This window comes from Agelaius phoeniceus, chromosome 19, assembly GCF_051311805.1.
Source record: "Agelaius phoeniceus isolate bAgePho1 chromosome 19, bAgePho1.hap1, whole genome shotgun sequence".
Classification (NCBI taxonomy): Eukaryota; Metazoa; Chordata; class Aves; order Passeriformes; family Icteridae; genus Agelaius; species Agelaius phoeniceus.
In genome coordinates, this window is record NC_135283.1 from 816,669 (window position 1) to 838,007 (window position 21,339).

The window sequence follows — 21,339 nt, forward strand, 5'->3', positions numbered from 1 at the left end:
ACAGAAACATCAAGGGATGTGTTTAACTCACAGCAAGGCCAGCTGAGCTTTGCTAGAATCCCCCTGTACCATCCCACTGGGGCAAAGGATTATTCAGGAGGAAATCCACGCTGCAGCAGGAAATTGTTTCCAACACAAAGTACTCCTGCCTTCAGACAGAACTCAGTGCAGGGCTGGGCTGTCAGGCATGGACCCACCTGGGGGAACAGGGATCATCCCACAGTGCCCTGCCCCACCTGTGCCCCACCCTGCCCCAAACCCACTGATCCCTGCAGAGCTTCATGACAAATGAGATTGTACAAGGTGGGGTCCCTCCCCTCTCCCTAACTCCCCATTTCTCAGCACGAACCCTCCCCTTTCTCTCCCATTCTTTAGAGGAAAGGAAGAAATGTTTCAGTGAGAACACCCTGGATCCACCTCCCAAAGCACCTCCAATAACAAACTCCTCACCCAGCTGGATCCCTGTGCTGGGCACTGGCATCACACCCATGGGCATCCTCCCCTGGGCTTCAATGATCTTTTAATTAAGAGGCTTTTATTTGTGCTCAGTATCTGCTGTGTGCAGTCTCCCTGCCCGAGCTGAGGGAATGCAGAGGGTTCCAAGAGTGGAAAACCTGTCTCTTCCTCTCTCTGCTCACTCAGGACTATTACTCAACCACTTACAGTATTTACAAGTCCAGCTCATGGCAATTAAAAAAGGATGTATTGAAATAAACTCCTCCTTCCAAGCTGGAAAAGTATATTAGACACTGCTTTTTGTAAATAGTGTCATGTTTTCTGTGCAGAAACTGTTCCTCTGCCAGGGGGCCAGGATTTTTTTTCCAGGGAAATAAGAGTTGCCACCAACAGTATTTTTTTTTCTCTTATGCTCAGCTGAAACCATTTGTGATCCCATCCATCCCTGCCCTCTGGCAGTGGGAGCCATTCCCTGGGTCCTGTCCCTCCATCCCTTGTCCCCAGTCCCTCTCCAGCTCTCCTGGAGCCCCTCCAGGCCCTGGAAGGGCTCTGAGCTCTCCCTGGAGCTTCTCCTCTCCAGGCTGAGCAGCCACAACTTCCTCACCCTTTCAGTCTCGAATTTTTTACACCTTAACATACATTTTGGAGTTTTCAACAGAGCCAGAAGCAAATAATTTGCCTAAATAGGGAAGAAGTAAGATCTGATAAAGCTGCCACATTCCCATTCTCTGTTATGTTTTGCACTGGAGGGAGAAGTTTTAGAGGGTGCAAATCCTTCACACAGTTTCAGTGCAGCAGAGTTTATGGACTCCAGCAATTAAGAGACAACCGAGATCGGCAGCTTGGAAAATACTCCCTAGGTGTGAATTACTAATGATACAGGGGGAGTTAATGGGGTGTAATTATTCTCTGACAAGTCCCAAGAAAAACTGCACATAAACCCCAAATTATCCCCAGCAGGAAGAGGGGAAGGTGGGGGCTGATAAAGGATTGCTAATGGGCAGTGCTGGGTGAGGGAAGTGCAGGGCACACTCAGGGCACTGAGAGAGGGGACAGCAAAGTGAAATAAACCTCAGTGCATCCCTGGGAAAGGACTGGAATTAAAAACCTGCAGCCAAAAAGGTCAAGAGCTGTCCTTGTCCCAGCTGAGGTGGGAGAGGCAGAACTACTGAGCCCAGGGACACAGAGCCAGGAGCACAGGGCTGTCCCCAGCACAGGGACACAGAGCCAGGAGCACAGGGCTGTCCCTGCACACACACACAGAGCCAGGAGCACAGGGCTGTCCCTGCACAGGGACACAGAGCCAGGAGCACAGGGCTGTCCCTGCACACACACAGAGCCAGGAGCACAGGGCTGTCCCCAGCACAGGGACAGAGAGCCAGGAGCACAGGGCTGTCCCTGCACAGGGACACAGAACCAGGAGCACAGGGCTGTCCCTGCACACACACAGAGCCAGGAGCACAGGGCTGTCCCTACACACACACAGAGCCAGGAGCACAGGGCTCACACACATCCCCAAGCACCCCTCACACCACCCAGAGCAGCTGCTGCACACATTTCCCCCATGAACCACACAACAGCAGATTAGAAGGATCTGGAGGTTTTAAACCTGGGTGTTTCACATGCTTTCCCCACTAAAGCTGTGGATAGGATCTGACAGGAATTCTGCATTCTGAGGTCCCTGCCTGCTTTGCCTTTTTTTGCTGAAATGCTATGAAATATAAATATTCCCCCTGACAAGCTCAAAGAGAGGTTCAGGAATCAAAGCCATTCTTAAAAAGTCAACAGGAGTCAGAAGAGAACAAAGGAAAGGTTCTCGTGCAAAGGGAAACATTCCAGGAATACAAATCCCAACTGCATCCCAGGGAAAGGTGGGAAGCAGAAATCTCTGTGCAATTACAGAGCAAGTAATCAAGGCAGGCTGCAGTAAATGCCATGCTCCTGAAAATCCCTGTTAGAGGCTCTGGGGCAGTGCTCCAGCTGCTGATCCCAATGCTGATCCAGGGGCTGCTCCAGGGGCTGATCCCATTGCTGATCCCTCACTGCTGATCCAGGGGCTGATCCCAGTGCTGATCCCTCACTGCTGATCCCTCACTGCTGATCCCTCACTGCTGATCCCAATGCTGATCCAGCTGCTGATCCAGCTGCTGATCCAGGGGCTGATCCCAGTGCTGATCCATTGCTGATCCCAGTGCTGATCCAGCTGCTGATCCCTCACTGCTGATCCCATTGCTGATCCCTCACTGCTGATCCCTCACTGCTGATCCCTCACTGCTGATCCATTGCTGATCCCTCACTGCTGATCCATTGCTGATCCCTCACTGCTGATCCCACTGCTGATCCCATTGCTGATCCCTCACTGCTGATCCCTCACTGCTGATCCATTGCTGATCCCTCACTGCTGATATTCCCTCACTGCTGATCCCATTGCTGATCCCTCACTGCTGATCCCTCACTGCTGATATTCCCTCACTGCTGATATTCCCTCACTGGGGACGTTCAGTGAGCCAACACAGCCCAGTGTGGTTGGGTGCTGAATTCAATGCTGGTTTCAGCCCATTCAAAGGATTCTGAGCACGTGCCTGTGTGTGTGGGGCCAGCTCCTGTGCCCTGGCTTCAGAAGCTGCAGGGCTGCACCCAAGCCCATTTCAGCAATGTCCAACTTGCATCTGGCAAACCCCACCCCAGAACTGAGGTGAGCCCATGGCAATGCCCTGCCCTGTGCCTGCAGAGAGGAGCTGAGGGCAGGCACCCTGCACCAAGCCCTGGGCACCCCCAGCACCTGTCAGTGAGTATTTCTGGGAACAGCAGCTCTCCTTGGGGTTTTCCCTGTCTTTCCTGATGATCTGAGTGTAGTGTCACTCCCAGGTTCAACACTGGTGTCTTTTTATAGATGATAAAATAATAATAAATAGCATGGTCAGACTTTAAAGAGCCTGTATAGCATTCCATTATCTGGAAAAGGCAGCTTGGTTTAGGCCAAGGAAGTTATATTCCCACAGAACTGTCTATCCAGAAGTTTATGAATAAGACTTCTTTTATAAGGGACGTGGAGCAGTAACTTTAAACACATAATTGTTGTTTTATAGGGCAGCAGAGAGGCAAGGCAAGGATGGGACCTTCAGCACGAGGCCTGGCTGCTTTCCTCCAGGACTTCTATTTAATATCACAGTTTGAAAGAACCCAAACTTTATCTGCTGCTTCAGTAAGTTAATTTTAAGCCCGTGTTGCCAGATATATGGCAGAAATCCTGCCCAAATCCCCTCAAAGCCCTGCTTTGGGAGGCAGAGAGAACCAGCCTGGAGGCTGGCTCTGAACCCTCTGCACATACCTAAAGCACTACTTTCACATGGCAAGCACCCCAAGAAATCCATCTTGCTGTCCTTTATGTTCCCTGCAGAAGAGCCAAGCCCTTTCTCCCCCCAAAGCCATAAAACCCTTTCCCTCCAACACTTTCCCCGTGCTGGGTATTCCATTTGTGCTGCATTAAGAAGCACTTGAGCAGCAATCCCACGCTATTAAGCTGCCTTGTGTGTGACTCCAGCCCCGTTCCTCCACCTGCAGCTCCGAGCCCACCTCTCTGGAGGTTTTTCCTTTATTAGTTTTGTGACAGCCAAACGTTTTCTTGGGCGAGAGGGCCGGGGAAACGCTCCTCAGCCGCCCGCCCCAGCAACCTGGCCCTTATTGCTTTTGACCTTCCCTTTCAACTGCTCTGCCTGCAGAAATTCAACACTACAATTGTACCTCGCAGCCCTGACATCAAAATCATTGGCAGGTCTCAGAGAAATCAAGAGCAGGCTGCGCCAGGTTATTAAAGGCTCCAAATGTTCATGTGTTTCACTGGGTCTAGAGGAGGGGGAGAAGGCACTCCTCAAAAAAAGCTGAGCTCCTTGGAAACAACAATATTGCATTATTAATTCCTTATTTGGAAGAAAGAACAGCCCAGGTCGTTCCTATGTGAGATGAAAAGGCTCTGGGTCTATGAGTTATTGCACATTTGGAGCTGTTCATGCTGTGCCAGATTAACCCAAAAAAACGATTTATCTGAGGGGAAGGTGCAGACTTTGTTTGTGCACTTTAACTCCTCAGTCAACATTATTTCACACGCCAGAAATTGCATTTTTGTGGGCTTTGGTCACGCCAGGTTGGAGCTGGGATTCCCTCTGGGGCACACAGAGAGTTTGGTGCTAACAGAGGCTCTGCTCAGGGCCTGGAGATCCCTCAGGTCACTGACAGAAGGGTCTGTGGGCAAACAAAGTGGGGCTAAAACCCAGCAGGGTGAGAACCATCCCTACCAGAACTCACACACCAGATCAGCCCAGAAGCAGCGTGGAGGGAGCTCATATCCAAACCCTTCTGCCTTCAGCAACCAAATAACCCCAAACTTTGGGTCCCAAGCGCCATGTGCAGCCTGGCTGAGGGCAGGCAAGTGAGAGAAGTGTTTCTCTAATCCATTATTGTTACCCTTCCGTTTGCTTCTTTGTTCATCTGCTTTTCAATCACAGACCCATGGCAGGTGATGCCCTGAACTGCTTCCAAGCACAACTGCCCCAAAATCCCAAATCCCCTCCAGCAGTGGCACAAGCCCAAGCTCTCCCCAAGCTCAGGGCTTTGCTCCCAGCTCCAGCTGCTGCTCAGGTTTCAGCTGCCCCAAGGCAAGGTCAGCTCCTGCCTTTGGAGGCTTTGGGGTGCCCCATGTGTCTGTGTGTCTGCTGAGCCATTCCTGCTCTGCCCTGGGAACCAGAGCTCAGCAAGGGCAGCTCAAAGGCAGGAGAGTTTCCCATGGAAATGAGGAAATTTAAATTATTTTCCCTTCTGAGCCACCAGAAGTGAAGCTCAGAGACAGATACTTGTTCAGAGCTGAAGACAAGGCAAGAGCACAGCAAGAACTGAACTGTCACAAGTTTCAACTTTCAGAGGAGTCTGTGGGAAAGGGAACACTTGGAGCTAAATTTGTACCTCCTTTAAATAGCAGCAGGTAGCTGGGAGAGGACAGTGGTGGAGAAATGGTTCAGGTACCTCTGAGCCACGGTGGCTGAACCAGAGAGCTTTAGAGGAATCCACACCTGAACACCTCCTGCAAAAACACTGGGAAATAAAACCATTGCCTGGGCTCAGCACTGCATCAGGAGCAGGTGGGAGAGGCAGCAGCTTCCCCAGCCCAAAAACCCCAAATCAACCCAAAACTGGCAAGCTCAACCCACCTCTGCCTGTTCTGAGGGTGGGCTGGGGCAGAGCTGTGCAATCACCCAGCCCCAAGCTGGAAACATCCTCGTGGATTTTCCTTTTGTTCCTCTGAGTGACTCCACAACTTTCCTTGCTTGGCCCCACACCATCCCCAGACTCTTTCCAGCCCCAAAGGTCACTGGCAGATGTGGTCACTGGATTTCTTTGCATGTGCCTTGTTTTTCTTCCCTTTTTTTTTAATTAAACAAGCACACAGCCACAGTTTCCAGCTGTCCTTCCTCCAGACTCCCGGGCATCCTTTCCCTTGCATCAGGGACAGCCAGGAGCAGGAGCAGCTGAGGGATATTCAGCATTTCTGAGCCCAGAGCTGCAGCCTGGAATGGGACCTGTGCAAGTGCCACGCACCTCAATGTGCACCAAAGGTCTCCCAGGAGAAAGGAAACAAAACAGATCAAAGAAGAGCACAAAGGGTCTAAAAATCCCTTATTTCATATGAGGGTCACTCAGCTCACTCCAGCGAGCCCAGCCAAGCCCAAGGTGTCACCTGAACCCTTTTGCTCTGGAAAAACCAGCAGGAAGGGGTGAGAAAGCACAGGTTTGACTGGGATTTCCCCATCTCCAGCAGAAGATATCCCCCAGGCCATGAGCCATGAGGAACAGCAGGGTTTGCCATGAGCTGTGCCATGGAGCTGTGGTGGGGAGAGCAGCTGGGACCAGGGAGTGCAGGAGAGGCAGGGAAAGCTCTCCTGGCAACAGGAAATCCAAGGCGCCTGATGGAAAACCCAGCCAGGTGGGACCTTGGGCAGCAGCAGCCACAGAGCACTGAGGAGATTTCTCACTGCACTCCCAGCCTGGGGATTCAGCTGCAGCCTGGGCCAAGCTCATCCCAGAGCTGGGGCAGTGTCCTGAGGGCTCTCCCACATCCCTGTCTCCATGGACCTTGTCCAGCTCAGCCTCCCTGCCCAGCCCCAGCTCCAGCAGGGGATGCAGCAGCCCAGCCCAGCTGGCAAACTCCAAAGGGTTTTCCTGAAAGGAGGGGTCAAAGCCCAGCCCTGCTACCTGCAGCAGCCTGGGGACAGGCAGAAGCTGTGACAGATGATCTCAGCAGGGAACTGCTGTCCCTGCACCACCAGCCCAGTAAAAACAAATGGGCAAAGAGAAAGAATCAAATGAAAGGGCAGCTCTGCTGGCCTGGCACAGAAGGGACATCTGCCCACGTCCATCTGCCACCAGCCCCACACCCTGGCTTTGTTTTTGGGGGGGTCACTTGTCTGCCATTGTGGCTGCCTGAACTGCCTCCCCAGTTCACCAGGGCCAGACAGGGAAAAAGGTGGGAACGTGGGGAGAAGGAGGAGGCAACCACCAGCTCTGCTCAGATGCATCGCTAAATTGTCCCATCAGGCTCCTCAATCACTTGGGAACGGATTCCCTTTTGCCTCTGCCTTTGTTTTCCACCCTGGCGAGGGCTGGGATCGCTCCCTCCCTGCTTACATGGACATATTACAGCACCAAAATGCTTCCAAAGGGTTTCCAGCATCCCATGAAAAAAATAAACAAGAAATAAAAACAACCCCAGCTCGGCCGAACGAGCGGAACGGCAACAGCAACAACCTCAAAGTTTTACTGATCCATCTGACCCTGCAGGGACAACCTCACCGAGGCACTGAGCAAGGAGAACCTGCACACAGAAAGGTCAGATCGTGTTGCTGTCACTCATTTAAGGCGCATTAAGTGCTCCTGAAGGCTGCTCCATGTGTCTCCGATTTGCCCAAGTGCCCTGCTCACCCAGGAATTGCAGGAACCGCTGGGAATGGGCTCTGCTGGCTGCCCGGGATGCCTGGCTGAGTGCTCGGCAGGGCTGAGATTTCCATACAAATTGCAAAGCTCCTAAATGGCTTCCTCAGCACAGGGCCGGGGGTGGAAACGGGAGAATCTTTAATGATTAGTTCCTTATGGCTCCCACATTCTTGAAGCATATTTCTCGCAGTCCCTGGAACACTCCGGCATTCTTGATTGCAAAATGGCAATAAGTGATTTCCTTTAAAAGCCTCGTCTCTTATTGAAATACTAAAAATACCCCACTAGCCCCACTGCACTGCAGCCTCTCTCTTTCCTGGACAGGCCCCATCAACCCTGATGGATTCTGTTTTGAAGGCAGCAATAAACATTTCAGCATGGGCCGTTCAATCCACTTCATAATAGATCTTGCATTTCCAGTGGAGCCCTCCTAGCACCATAAATCATCTTTACACAGACTTAAGTATGAGAAACTCCAGCTCAAAACCAGCATGGACTTTTTTTCCTCCTTTTTAGAAATTAAGAATGGGCACAAAACAGAATTAAATGTGTGACAACTTTAAACACGAAACCACTGGTGTGACCCTGCAAACCAGGGCTGCTGCAGTGGTCAGAGCCACACTGTGCACTGCTGCTCCAGTCAATCCACTTGACACAAACCTACCCTGGTGGGGTGAAAAACTCAGAGGAACCTCCCTGCACATCCACTCCACCCAAACAAACACGGCTTTCAGGTCTGGGACACTCTGGCTGCTGCTGATTTCCAAAGCCACAGATGAAGATTAATGGCACTGCACGCCTGAGCTGCTTCCACACAGCCAGAACTCCTCGGGTTTCTCCAGTCCATGCAGACTGGAAGCCCAAACTGTTCTCCCCTCTGCTCATGGTGTCTCTCCCCATCTGCTGCAGAGCTTGGAGAAAGCTCAGAGATAATTCCAGGTACACAGCAAGGAGACTCCTGCCTGAGCCAGGGAGGCCAGGGAGCTGCTGAGGGGTCCCACAGCCTGGATTCCCTGGATTCCCACTGGATTCCATGGATTCCCACTGGATTCCCTGGATTCCCACTGTCCTGAGCCTTGGGAGCCCTTGGGAAGGCCAGGGAGCTGCTGAGGGGTCTCACAGCCTGGATTCCCTGGATTCCCACTGGATTCCATGGATTCCCACTGGATTCCCTGGATTCCCAGTGTCCTGAGCCTTGGGGAGCCTTGGGAAGGCCAGGGAGCTGCTGAGGGGTCTCACAGCCTGGATTCCCTGGATTCCCACTGGATTCCCTGGATTCCCACTGGGTTCCCTGGATTCCCACTGGGTTCCCTGGATTCCCAGTGTCCTGAGCCTTGGGAGCCCTTGGGAAGGCCAGGGAGCTGCTGAGGGGTCCCACAGCCTGGATTCCCTGGATTCCCACTGGATTCCCTGGATTCCCAGTGTCCTGAGCCTTGGGAACCTTTGGGAAGGCCAGGGAGCTGCTGAGGGGTCCCACGGCCTGGATTCCCTGGATTCCCACTGGGTTCCCTGGATTCCCAGTGTCCTGAGCCTTGGGGAGCCTTGGGAAGGCCAGGGAGCTGCTGAGGGGTCCCACAGCCTGGATTCCCTGAATGGAGCCTGGATTCCCTGGATTCCCAGTGTCCTGAGCCTTGGGAGCCCTTGGGAAGGCCAGGGAGCTGCTGAGGGGTCCCACAGCCTGGATTCCCTGGATGGAGCCTGGATTCCCTGGATTCCCAGTGTCCTGAGCCTTGGGAGCCCTTGGGAAGGCCAGGGAGCTGCTGAGGGGTCCCACGGCCTGGATTCCCTGGATTCCCACTGGATTCCCTGGATTCCCAGTGTCCTGAGCCTTGGGAGCCCTTGGGAAGGCCAGGGAGCTGCTGAGGGACCCCACAGCCTGGATTCCCTGGGTGGAGCCCAAAGGTGCCCCCACAGCCCCAGCTGCTCTCAGAAAGGCCCTTCCCAGCCCACCAGAGCTGCTTTGGGAAGCCCAGCACAGCAGGGACAGAACCCTGGAGTGGGAAAGGGATTTTCACCTCAAACACAAAAGGCACAAAAGGCAAAAAAGCCTTGATGTCCTCCTGGCTGGATCTTTAAACACTCAGGTGAAACGGCCTTGATTTTAGCACCAACACCCCTTTGGATGCAGTGTTCCAGCCCAGTTTCTGCTGGGTGCAGCCTGCCTGGAGAATTCTTGACACACATACAGCTGTTGTTTTGTTGGGAATTGTGTTTTCACAACTCAAAGAACAGCCCTGCTTTTAGAAACTTGCTCAACCTTTGGCAATTCAGCCTAATCAGCAGAGAAAACTGCAGAAAGCAGCAACCAAATCCTCCTTATTAATACCATTTACAGCTGCTAACAACTCCAAGAACCTTCTAGAAATGCCAAGGGAAACAGGGTGGGTGAAACAATCCCTTGCAAACCACTGAGCCAATATACACAAGAATTGTGATAAGAAATTAGGTTTGACTTGCACAATCACTTTAAAAGTTTTTGGAAAATGGAGTCAGAAGAGCAGGAGGCTGATGAAATAACAGAGTTCAGTAGCAATGCGAAAATTTCGTGCCGATGAAGTGGGGAATTCAATCCTTGCTGAATTCTTGACATCATTTAGATGTTAACAGAAGTTTCTTCTCCAAAAAAAGAAGGCAAGGCATCTTTAAAGCCCACACACAGATCCCTGACTCCTATATGCAGAGTACTACACAGAACTATTTTGGTTTTGGACGACTGCATTGTCTCATGTGTCAGGATGGCTATTTGATTTTCTTTTATTCTTTAATTTCAGCCTCGAGCAGAGCCAAACCTGCACAATTTATGCACGTGCAGTGCAAGAGGTCCCCTCTCATTTTGTGTCAAAAAATAAAAAGAAAAAGAGAAGAGAGAGGAGGAGGGAAAAACCACGGCATCATTTCATCCCTGTGCCTTCCTAAAACCCGAGAAGTTGACGGGCTCCTCGCTCCAGGGCCCTGCTTTGGCTCCCCACAGGACAGACCCGACTGCCCCAGCAGCTGCACGCAGGAAATGAGGAAATCACTGCTGGGAATGGCTGCTGGGAGCCCTGGGAGGAGTGACAGGAACGGGGTGTCACTGTGTCACTGTGTCACTGTGTCATTGTCATTGTGCCACTGTGCCACTGCTGTGTCACTGTCACTGCTGGGAACGGCTGCTGGGAGCCCTGGGAGGAGTGACAGGGTGTCACTGTGTCACTGTGTCACTGTCACTGTGTCACTGCTGGGAACGGCTGCTGGGAGCCCTGGGAGGAGTGACAGGAACGGGGTGTCACCGTGTCACTGTCACTGTGTCACTGTGTCACTGTCACTGTGTCAGTGTCACTGTGTCACTGTCACTGTGTCACTGTCACTGTGTCACTGTCACTGTCACTGTCACTGCTGGGAACGGCTGCTGGGAGCCCTGGGAGGAGTGACAGGGTGTCACTGTGTCACTGTGTCACTGTCACTGTGCCACTGTCACTGTGTCACTGTCACTGTGTCACTGTCACTGTCACTGCTGGGAACGGCTGCTGGGAGCCCTGGGAGGAGTGACAGGGTGTCACTGTGTCACTGTCACTGTGTCACTGTCACTGTCTCAGTGTCACTGTGCCACTGTCACTGCTGGGAACGGCTGCTGGGAGCCCTGGGAGGAGTGACAGGGTGTCACTGTGTCACTGTGTCACTGTGTCACTGTCACTGTGTCACTGTCACTGTGTCACTGCTGGGAACGGCTGCTGGGAGCCCTGGGAGGAGTGACAGGGTGTCACTGTGTCACTGTGTCATTGTCACTGTGTCACTGCTGGGAACGGCTGCTGGGAGCCCTGGCAGGGGTGACAGGAACGGGGTGTCACCGTGTCACTGTCACTGTGTCACTGTATCACTGTCACTGTGTCATTGTCATTGTGCCACTGTGCCACTGCTGTGTCACTGTGTCACTGCTGGGAACGGCTGCTGGGAGCCCTGGGAGGAGTGACAGGAACGGGGTATCACCGTGTCACTGTCACTGTGTCACTGTCACTGTGCCACTGCTGTGTCACTGCTGTGTCACTGTCACTGTGCCACTGTCACTGTCACTGTGTCACTGCTGTGCCACTGTCACTGTCACTGCTGGGAACGGCTGCTGGGAGCCCTGGGAGGAGTGACAGGAACGGGGTATCACCGTGTCACTGTCACTGTGTCACTGTCACTGTGCCACTGCTGTGTCACTGCTGTGTCACTGTCACTGTGCCACTGTCACTGTCACTGTGTCACTGCTGGGAACGGCTGCTGGGAGCCCTGGCAGGGGTGACAGGAACGGGGTGTCACCGTGTCACTGTATCACTGTCACTGTGTCACTGTCACTGTCACTGTGTCACTGTGCCACTGTCACTGTGTCACTGCTGTGTCACTGTGTCACTGTCACTGTGTCATTGTCACTGTGCCACTGTGTCACTGTCACTGTGTCACTGCTGTGTCACTGTGCCACTGTCACTGTATCACTGTCACTGCTGTGTCACTGTGTCACTGTCACTGTGCCACTGCTGGGAACGGTGTGCTGGGAGCCCTGGGAGGAATGACAGGAAGAGGGTGTCACTGTGTCCCTGCTGTGTCACTGCTGTGTCACTGTGTCACCGTGTCACTGTTCTGGGAACAGCGTGCTGGGGACAGCTGGGAGGGGTGACAGGAACAGGGTGTCACTGCTGTGTCACTGTGTCACTGTCACTGTGTCATAGCTCTGTGTCCCCATCCCAGAGGGGATTTCTGCCCAGCAGCCCCAGCAGAGCCCTGGCAGAGCCTGCAGAGAGCAGCATGGGCTGGAACCTTCTCTGTGTCACTACTGTGTCACTGTGTCACTGTGTCACTGTGTCGTTGTGTCCCTGCTGTGTCACCGTGTCACTGTCACTGTGCCACTGCTCTGGGAACAGCATGCTGGGGATACCTGGCAGGGGTAACAGGAGCAGGGTGTCACTGCTGTGTCACTGTGTCACTGCCACATCATTGTGTCACTGTGTCCCTGCTGTCACTGTCACTGTGTCACCGTGTCACTGCCATGTCATTGTGTCACTGTGTCACTGTGTCACTGTGTCACTGTGTCACAGCTCTGCACCCCCAGCAGAGCCCTGGCAGAGCCTGCAGAGAGCAGCACGGGCTGGAACCTTCTCTGGTGCCTCTGGAGTTGTTGTGTCCCACCCCTGGCAGGGCCCAGGGCCAGGCTGGGCAGGGGACAGTGGGAGGTGTCCCTGCCATGGCACGGGTGGCACTGGATGGGCTTTAAGGTCCTTCCCAACCCAAACCACTCTAGGACTGTATATTCTGCATCACATTTTCCTTTCGGAGAACATTTCCCCTTTTCAGCTCCTTAAGGTTATTCCCAGATATGTGTGGGGGCTGACAGAAAAGAAAGATAAATATATAAAATTAAAGGGAAAAAAATATCTGTGTAAAGACTGGAGCCTGTATCAAACAAACAACCAGCATAAAAATACTTGGGAGCCATTAGCTGCCTGATTTACTAATTTCTTTTTTTATTGCTGGAGTCTAATCCTGCAGTAAAATCCACAGAGCTTTTCCCCTCACACTTGCAGGGGGAGAAGAAACCCCCCCAGCAGGGAGGCACAGAAATCTCCCTGGACCATTTGTCTGAGCGCTGCTCTGCCCAAAGCCAGGATGCTCCAGATGCTTTTGAAATAGCTCTGTTTTGATAGAATTACCAGCACTGTCCCTTATTAATCATGTTGCCACTACAGGTCCCTCTGGAGTGTTTGCTTAGCCCAGACTTTTCCAAACTCTTCCAGTTTCCTCTCCATTTATTAAAAGATGACCACAGTTAAAGCAAACCCCTGCTACTACAGAACAGAAGGGAAAATAAGGGGGGAGAGAGGAAAAATCACCTTTAACCATGGCTTTTCCTCTATTCCCAGAAGAACCTCCCCAAAGCACTGGTCTCAGTCTTTGTCTCCCTGGCTGTTTAGGGCAGCATTAGGATTCAAGGAGCACTTCCCTGGATGGTACTGTTTGAGCTGGGATCATTGGGAGAAATTTGGTGCTGGCACAAGCCCTCAGTGCCCGCAGTCCCTGGGCTCCTGAGTGCTGCAGAGCCAGGCTGGAGCGCTCTGCTGGCCGGGAACAGAGCCCTGGCACCCCACAGGACTGGACCTGCTGAGGGCAGGGCCTCCAAACACTCCCCATTCACCAAGGGAACCCACCATGAAGGCAGGGACAGCCCCTGGGCTGGCACAGAAAGGGGAAGCTTAACCCAGCACAGCCCCCACAGTGCCCAGCATGGGAGTGGGGAGTGAGGGCAAAACTGCTGGCATGGAGGGCACTGAGGGCATGGAGGGCACTGCTGGGCATGGAGGGCACTGAAGGGCACTGCTGGGGATGGAGGGCACTGCTGGGATGGAGGGCACTGAGGGCATGGAGGGCATGGAGGGCACTGCTGGGGATGGAGGGCACTGAGGGCATGGAGGGCATGGAGGGCACTGATGGGCACTGCTGGCATGGAGGGCACTGCTGGGATGGAGGGCACTGATGGCATGGAGGGCATGGAGGGCTTTGCTGGGCACTGATGGGCATGGAGGGCACTGATGGGCACTGCTGGGATGGAGGGCACTGCTGGCATGGAGGGCATGGAGGGCACTGCTGGGGATGGAGGGCACTGAGGGCATGGAGGGCACTGAGGGCATGGAGGGCACTGCTGGCATGGAGGGCACTGATGGGCACTGCTGGCATGGAGGGCACTGATGGGATGGAGGGCACTGCTGGGCACTTCTGGGCATTGCTGGGCATTGCTGGGCATGGAGGGCACTGATGGGCACTGCTGGGCACTGCTGGGATGGAGGGCACTGCTAGGCATGGAGGGCACTGCTGGGATGGAGGGCACTTCTGGGGTCCCTGGCAATCCCTGGAGCCCTGCCCTTCCTGGGGTCCCGGGCAATCCCTGGAGCCCTGCCCTTCCCCAGGGCCCTGCTCTGGGGCTGGCAGCACCATGGATGTGGAACTGGCCTGAGCTGACCTCCAGCCCCTGCTCCCATGGAGGCTCCGTGTGTGCCATGGATCAGCCACGGCTGCAGGAGGGTTCTGCTCCTGCCAGTGCCCATTTCCTGCCCCAAATCTGGAGGATGCCATCAGTGTGGGAGGGTTCTGCTCCTGCCAGCTCTGCCATCTCCATTTCCTACCCCAAATCTGGAGGATGCCATGGATCAGCCACGGCTGCAGGAGGGTTCTGCTCCTGCCAGTGCCCATTTCCTACCCCAAATCTGGAGGATGCCATCAGTGTGGGAGGGTTCTGCTCCTGCCAGTGCCCATTTCCCACCCCAGAGCTGAGGATGGGCTCCAAAGGAAAGGATCTGCAGTGCACACAAAATGCTGCCTAGGAAAGCTTCCCACGTGGGCTCTGATTGGGAAGATCCCCATTTATCCCCCAGATTTCACATTGTTTGGAGGACTCTGCTGTCTGCAAAGCATTAACTCCAACCAAGTGATACAATTCTGCTAAAATTACACTCCTAAGCCAGCTATGTCTATCTGAGTCACAGAACAAATATGCCTATGCAATTTCAATAAAACCTGCACAGTTTCTCCAGTGTTCAGCCTCTCTTCCTGCCTCTGCTCCCACCAAGGCAGCACAGGCTGACCACGTATCACAGAGCCCATCTCCCAGCAGGAATTCCACTCACAGGGTTTGGCTTTAGGAGGAGGCAAATTAAAAACAGAGTTGAAGGGATGCTTACCCTTTTATTTTTAGCTCAATCAAGGTCTGGTGGGAGGGAATCCTAATAAAATTTAAAAGGGAGCACTTCTAATGGAGCATCCTTAATTTTATAATGAAGAAGTGGATGCAGTGGTTCGTTTCTGCTTACTAGCAGCTTTTTTAATTTGTTATTTTGATATTGTTCACTGTGGTTTTCATGGCTTTGAGGGGAGGTTTTTAGCAGGACCAGCTGCCAAGAACATCTCCCAGTTAGCTGCTTTGGTCATCAGTCAGTAGCTGCCATTAACACAGCAGTTTCGATCTGCAAATCCAATAATTCCAGAGCTACCAAACATCATTTTCCCTCGAGATTAGTTTTGGTGGAGAAAAACACCCTTTGGAAGGCAAACCAATTTTTTTTTTTTTTATTTTAAGTATTTTAGCTATCAAAACACATGGTGCAGCCTGGACTGGAGCTGCCCATAGCAGCTCTGCTCCTCAGCCAGCCTGGCAGTGAACATGGGAAAGCTGCAGCTCCAGCTGCTCCAATTAACTCCCAGCACCTTCCCCGGAGCCCAGACAATCCCGGGCTGCTTGTCATGCAAACAACCCGGGAGCTGCATTCTCCAGAGCAGCGCAAGTGACTGAGTTAAGGAGATTACTGGGGAAGGAGCCACACTCAGCAGCTTTATGAGACGATTAGACCCTGGGAAATTCACACCCCAAATCCCCGGGCCCTGACAGAGCACATTGATCCCCAGCTCCAGGATCCTCCTCAGTCAGGAACCGCCCTGGCAGCATCAAACATTCCCTTCCCAGTGAGCCTCCACCAGCTCTTCCCCCAGCCAGCCACAGAGGGAGATTCTGCTAAAGATTGTACGAGGGGAGAGGCTGCAGCAGCTCATGTTCAACAGCTGCTCAGAAAGAGCTGCCCTCTGTCACCAGTGGGCTTGGAGCAAGGCTGGGAGCAGCAGCGACACCCAGAGCAGTGCCCAGAGTCCCCCTGGCACCAGCAGTGACACCCAGAGCAGTGCCCAGAGTCCCCCTGGCACCTGGGAGCAGCAATGACACCCAGAGCAGTGCCCAGAGCCCCCCTGGCACCTGGGACCAGCAGCGACACCCAGAGCAGTGCCCAGAGTCCCCCTGGCACCAGCAGTGACACCCAGAGCAGTGCCCAGAGTCCCCTAGCAACAGCAGTGACACCCAGAGCATCACCCAGAGCAGTGCCCAGAGTCCCCTGGCACCTGGCACCAGCAGTGACACCCAGAGCAGTGCCCAGAGCCTCCTGAGCTGGGACCAGCAATGACACCCAGAGCAGTGCCTGGCACAGAGCTGGCACAGGCACTGAGGGTGGCATTCCCTGCCTGCAGAGCTGGCACAGGCACTGAGGGTGGCATTCCCTGCCTGCAGAGCTGGCACAGGCACTGAGGGTGGCATTCCCTGCTGGCAGAGCTGGCACAGGCAATCAGGGTGGCATTCCCTGCCTGCAGAGCTGGCACAGGCACTGAGGGTGGCATTCCCTGCCTGCAGAGCTGGCACAGGCACTGAGGGTGGCATTCCCTGCCTGCAGAGCTGGCACAGGCACTGAGGGTGGCATTCCCTGCCTGCAGAGCTGGCACAGGCACTGAGGGTGGCATTCCCTGCTGGCAGAGCTGGCAGCAATCCTGACTTTTTGCAAACTCATGGCACCATGAGGAGTGACAGGTTCTGGGAGAGGCTGTTCCAGACAGGGCTTGGTGACACTTCAGGGAACAAAGACTCCAAGGTTAACAGGATTATTGTTACTCAGCACTATTATTGCACAGCACTATTATTGCACAGCACTATTCAGCAGCCCCCACGATCTGAAGCTTTACAAACCCCCCTTTTCTGGGTCTATAGAAAGGAAAGGTGTAACCCCCTCACACTAGAGGAGGTGAGCGTGCCAGGAGCTCTCCCTCCTACCTGGGGTATTTTTATCAGAGATGGCTTTAAAAATACTTCTCAAAGAAAGTCTCTTATGCAAGAAGTTAGCTCAGGACTGCTGAGGTGCAGCCTAGCTCCACCAACAGAGACTCCTCCAGCAGGGATGGCCTCACCCTGGTACCAAAGGGACAAAGGGCACAAAGCCCCCTGTGGGCAGCCTGACAGAGGGGCTCATCTGCATGGTGGGACAGCTCTGGAAGGAAAGCACAAGGCTGGGAGAGCTGAGGTTATTCAGCCTGGAGAAGGCTCCAGGGAGAGCTCAGAGCTCCTCCCAGGGCCCCCAGGACAAGGCCTGGAGGGACAGGACACAGGGAATGGCCTGAAGGAGGGTAGGGTTAGCTGGGAAATTAGGAACAAATTGTCCCTGGCAGGGTGGGCAGCCCTGGCACAGGTGCCCAGAGCAGCCCCTGCATCCCTGGCAGTGCCCAAGGCCAGGCTGGACACTGGGGCTGGGAGCACCTGGGACAGGGGAAGGTGTCCCTGGGACAGGGGAAGGTGTCCCTGGGACAGTGGGAGGTGTCCCTGGGACAGGGGAAGGTGACCCTGGGACAGGGGAAGGTGTCCCTGCCATGGCAGGGGTGGCACTGGAAGAGCTTTAAGGTCCCCTTTCCAACCCAAACCCTTCTGTGGTTCTCTGAAGACCCAAGAGCAGAAACCACACATTTCCTGCCTGCCTGGTCCCTATGTCTTTGTTGACTAATGCTGAGTGAAGGCATGAAAAGGAGATGGGGTCCCCCCATCTGGGGCTCTCAGGAGCCAGCCCAAGCACAGGCAGGCACTGAGCAGGGCCCAGCCAAAGCCAGGCTCAGCTCAAGCTGGGCTCTGTGTGCCGGTGCCAAAGCAAGCAGGAAGCAGACTGGAACCTGTGTGCTGCCAATCCCCCTCAGTCACATCCCATAAAAACCCCTGAGTGCCCCCTACAGCCACCACTCCCTCCTGGCAGCTGCCACCTCAACCTGCAGGCGATTCAACACCCACATCCTCCCCAGCTCCCTCTCCTTTCCCTGCACTTTCAGCCTCTCCAGCCCCTTTCCTTCCTCTGCACTTCCAGGCTGTCTCTGGGACAGGAGGGAGGGAGCAAAGGGGCTGCTTGTGAGCCAGGAGCCCTTGCAGGGGCTGTGCTTCACTGCACCCTGCTCCAAAGCAGGAGAGTGTCTGGAGAGCTCCTTAGGAGTTTTTGACTCATTAACATTTCCACCAGGGATCAAAGAATAGATTAAAAATATCTAAGTACAATTCCTGCTATGGAAAAGGAATATAGAAAAAACCTGCCCAGATGCCTTTCCCTGAACCCTGGCATCCCCATCCCATCCCCATCCCCATCCCCATCCCCATCCCCTTCCCATCCCCATTCCCATCCCATCCCCATCCCATCCCCATCCCATCCCATCCCATCCCATCCCATCCCATCCCCATCCCATCCCATCCCCATCCCATCCCCATCCCCATCCCCATCCCCATCCCCTTCCCCATCCCCTTCCCCATCCCATCCCATCCCCATCCCATCCCATCCCCATCCCCTTCCCCATCCCATCCCCATCCCATCCCCATCTCCATCCCCATCCCCATCCCCATCCCATCCCCATCCCATCCCCATCCCATCCCATCCCCATCCCCATCCCATCCCATCCCATCCCCTTCCCCATCCCCATCCCATCCCCATCCCATCCCATCCCCATCCCACCCCCATCCCCATCCCCATCCCCATCCCATCCCCATCCCATCCCATCCCATCCCATCCCATCCCCATCCCATCCCATCCCCATCCCCTTCCCCATCCCATCCCCATCCCATTCCCATCCCATCCCCATCCCCATCCCATCCCCATCCCCATCCCCATCCCCATCCCATCCCCATCCCATCCCATCCCATCCCATCCCCATCCCCATCCCCATCCCCATCCCTGCCAGCCTCATTAGGGATGCCCAGCAACACCCTGCAGACAAAGCCCGGGCAAACAAAGTGTGGGGAGAAGGGGGGAGAAGGGGATTTTTTCCCTTTTTCTGCAAAGAAAGGAGTGTGGAGGAATTCCTCATTCACTGATCTGGAGAATGCATTAATATCCCAAGTGTTGGCACAGCCCCCCGTGCTCGGGGGACCAACAATGACTCCGAGTCTGGGATCTTCAAATAAACCCCCCCTGCTGTCATGGCCACCAGGAAAGAGAATAACAGCAATATTAGCTGACCTTCATCTTGTTGTTTCCCCAGACCTGACTGCTAGACCTCTGTTTGCCTGTTACTAGGATTTCTTGGCTGAAAAATGTGAGCATTTCCTAGACGATAAAGAGGCAGTTTATTAGGTAAATAAACCAGGCCCTAAGCAGCCTCTGCTGCCTGATAATGAGGAGGGAAGGAAGGGCCCAGACCTCCCTGCACCACCTAAAACAACCCCAATCAGGGCTCTCTGGCTACCACCACACGCAGATTTTTCAACAGACAGTTAATGAACAAGAGAAGGTCACTCCAGCCCAGCCAACTTGTGCTCAAAACCATTTGCTGAGAACACTATAGGCCATAAAAATCCCAGCAGGCACTGTCTGTATCCTATAAAACTGTCCCTCCGTGGAAGCAGATAGCAGTTTAAAATAAGAGTGTATTCTTTCAGGCTCCTGACAAAAGAAAGATGTTTACAGAGGAGGGCTGGGAAGGAGAGCCTGGGGACACCCTGCACCATGCCCTGCCTCCCTCAGCCCCAGGAGCCACAGTGACAATCATCATTCATTATCAGGCACACAACGACCCCGGGGTGAGGTGCAAGCCCACAGCACCTCCCTCAAAAAGCTGCTGCAAACTGGAGCCAAGTTTCCCAAGTTTTCCCCATGCACCTCTCAGGTAAATGCAATAACCAGGTGGATTCAGAAAGCATGGCTTGCAAAATGAGGCTTGCACTGAAGCAGAGCCAGTGGCACTGCTTTCCTTGCCAAAAGAGCAATGTTCTGGTGCAGGATTTTTGAATGTTTAGGAGACAAGTATTACACAGGAGCTACTGAGTGTCACAGCCCATCTGTGGTACAACACAGCCTCAGTGCAGCCATGCCCCACGAGCCACAGAGCTCAGAACCCCCAGAATGTCACAGCAAGGCCACTGGCACAGGCTGAGCATCCTGCAGCAGAAGTTTCTGAAGCAGCCAGGCTGCACATTCAGCCCAGATCTGGTTCCTGCCACCAGCACCCGGCTGGGCTCACAAAGAGCTGTGACATTCCAGGGTCACTGCAAACAGCAGCTCCAGGATGGCACAGCAGCTCCAGTGCGAGCCCTGTCACCCTGTGTGACATCCAGCCCCCATCCCCTCCGTGTGACACTGAGCAAGGGGTGCAGAGCCCGCCTGGAGCCTGTGACAGTGACAGGGACATTGAAGGGATCTTCCCCAGGGCTGCACAAAGATCTCGATTTTCACCTCAAGTCAGGACATTTCCTAAAGCAACAGCAGAGCTGACCAATCCCCCACAAGGGCAGGGCTTTCCTACTGCTCTCCCCATGAGGACACTGCTCCTCCAGCCACTGGCACGATGGCAGGAGTCCCACTGCACTTCTGCAAAACAAGAAGCATTTGAGATCCCAGCCCCTGCTGATTTATATCCCCGGGTTCTGCTGGGATCAGCATCCTCCACACATCTCAGAAAGCCCTGAAGAGACAACACAACCACTTGTCCCTAGCAGCCTCATTTCCCCCTGACCACATCCTCCGTGCATTGTTGTGGCCCTGCAGTGCCCGGGGCTGGCCAAGCACAGAATTCCAGATGCTGCCCCTCTCCCTGCCCTGGCCTTGGCAAACACAAAATTCCAGATGCTGCCCCTCTCCCTGCCCTGGCCTTGGCAAGCACAAAATTCCAGATGCTGCCCCTCTCCCTGCCCTGGCCTTGGCAAGCACAAAATTCCAGATGCTGCCCCTCTCCCTGCCCTGGCCTTGGCAAGCACAAAATTCCAGATGCTGCCCCTCTCCCTGCCCTGGCCTTGGCAAGCACAAAATTCCAGATGCTGCCCCTCTCCCTGCCCTGGCAAGCACAGAATTCCAGATGCTGCCCCTCTCCCTGCCCTGCCCTGGGCAAGCACAGAATTCCAGATGCTGCCCCTCTCCCTGCCCTGGCCTTGGCAAGCACAGAATTCCAGATGCTGCCCCTCTCCCTGCCCTGGGCAAACACACAATTCCAGATGCTGGAATGCCCTGCCTGGGCACTGTGTGCTCAGCACGGCTCTGGCTCGGGGGATCCAGGGTAACACCCTCAAGGGAGGCTGAAAAAGGCTCAGCATTCAGGAGCCAAAGATGAAGGCAGAATTTCAGT

General features: G+C 54.2%; 1 protein-coding gene across 1 annotated transcript in view; it reads right to left on the bottom strand.

The window, feature by feature from the left end:
* STX8 (syntaxin 8) overlaps positions 1-21,339 on the bottom strand; it is an 86,539-nt gene that overhangs the window by 2,073 nt on the left and 63,127 nt on the right. The window lies entirely within an intron of this gene.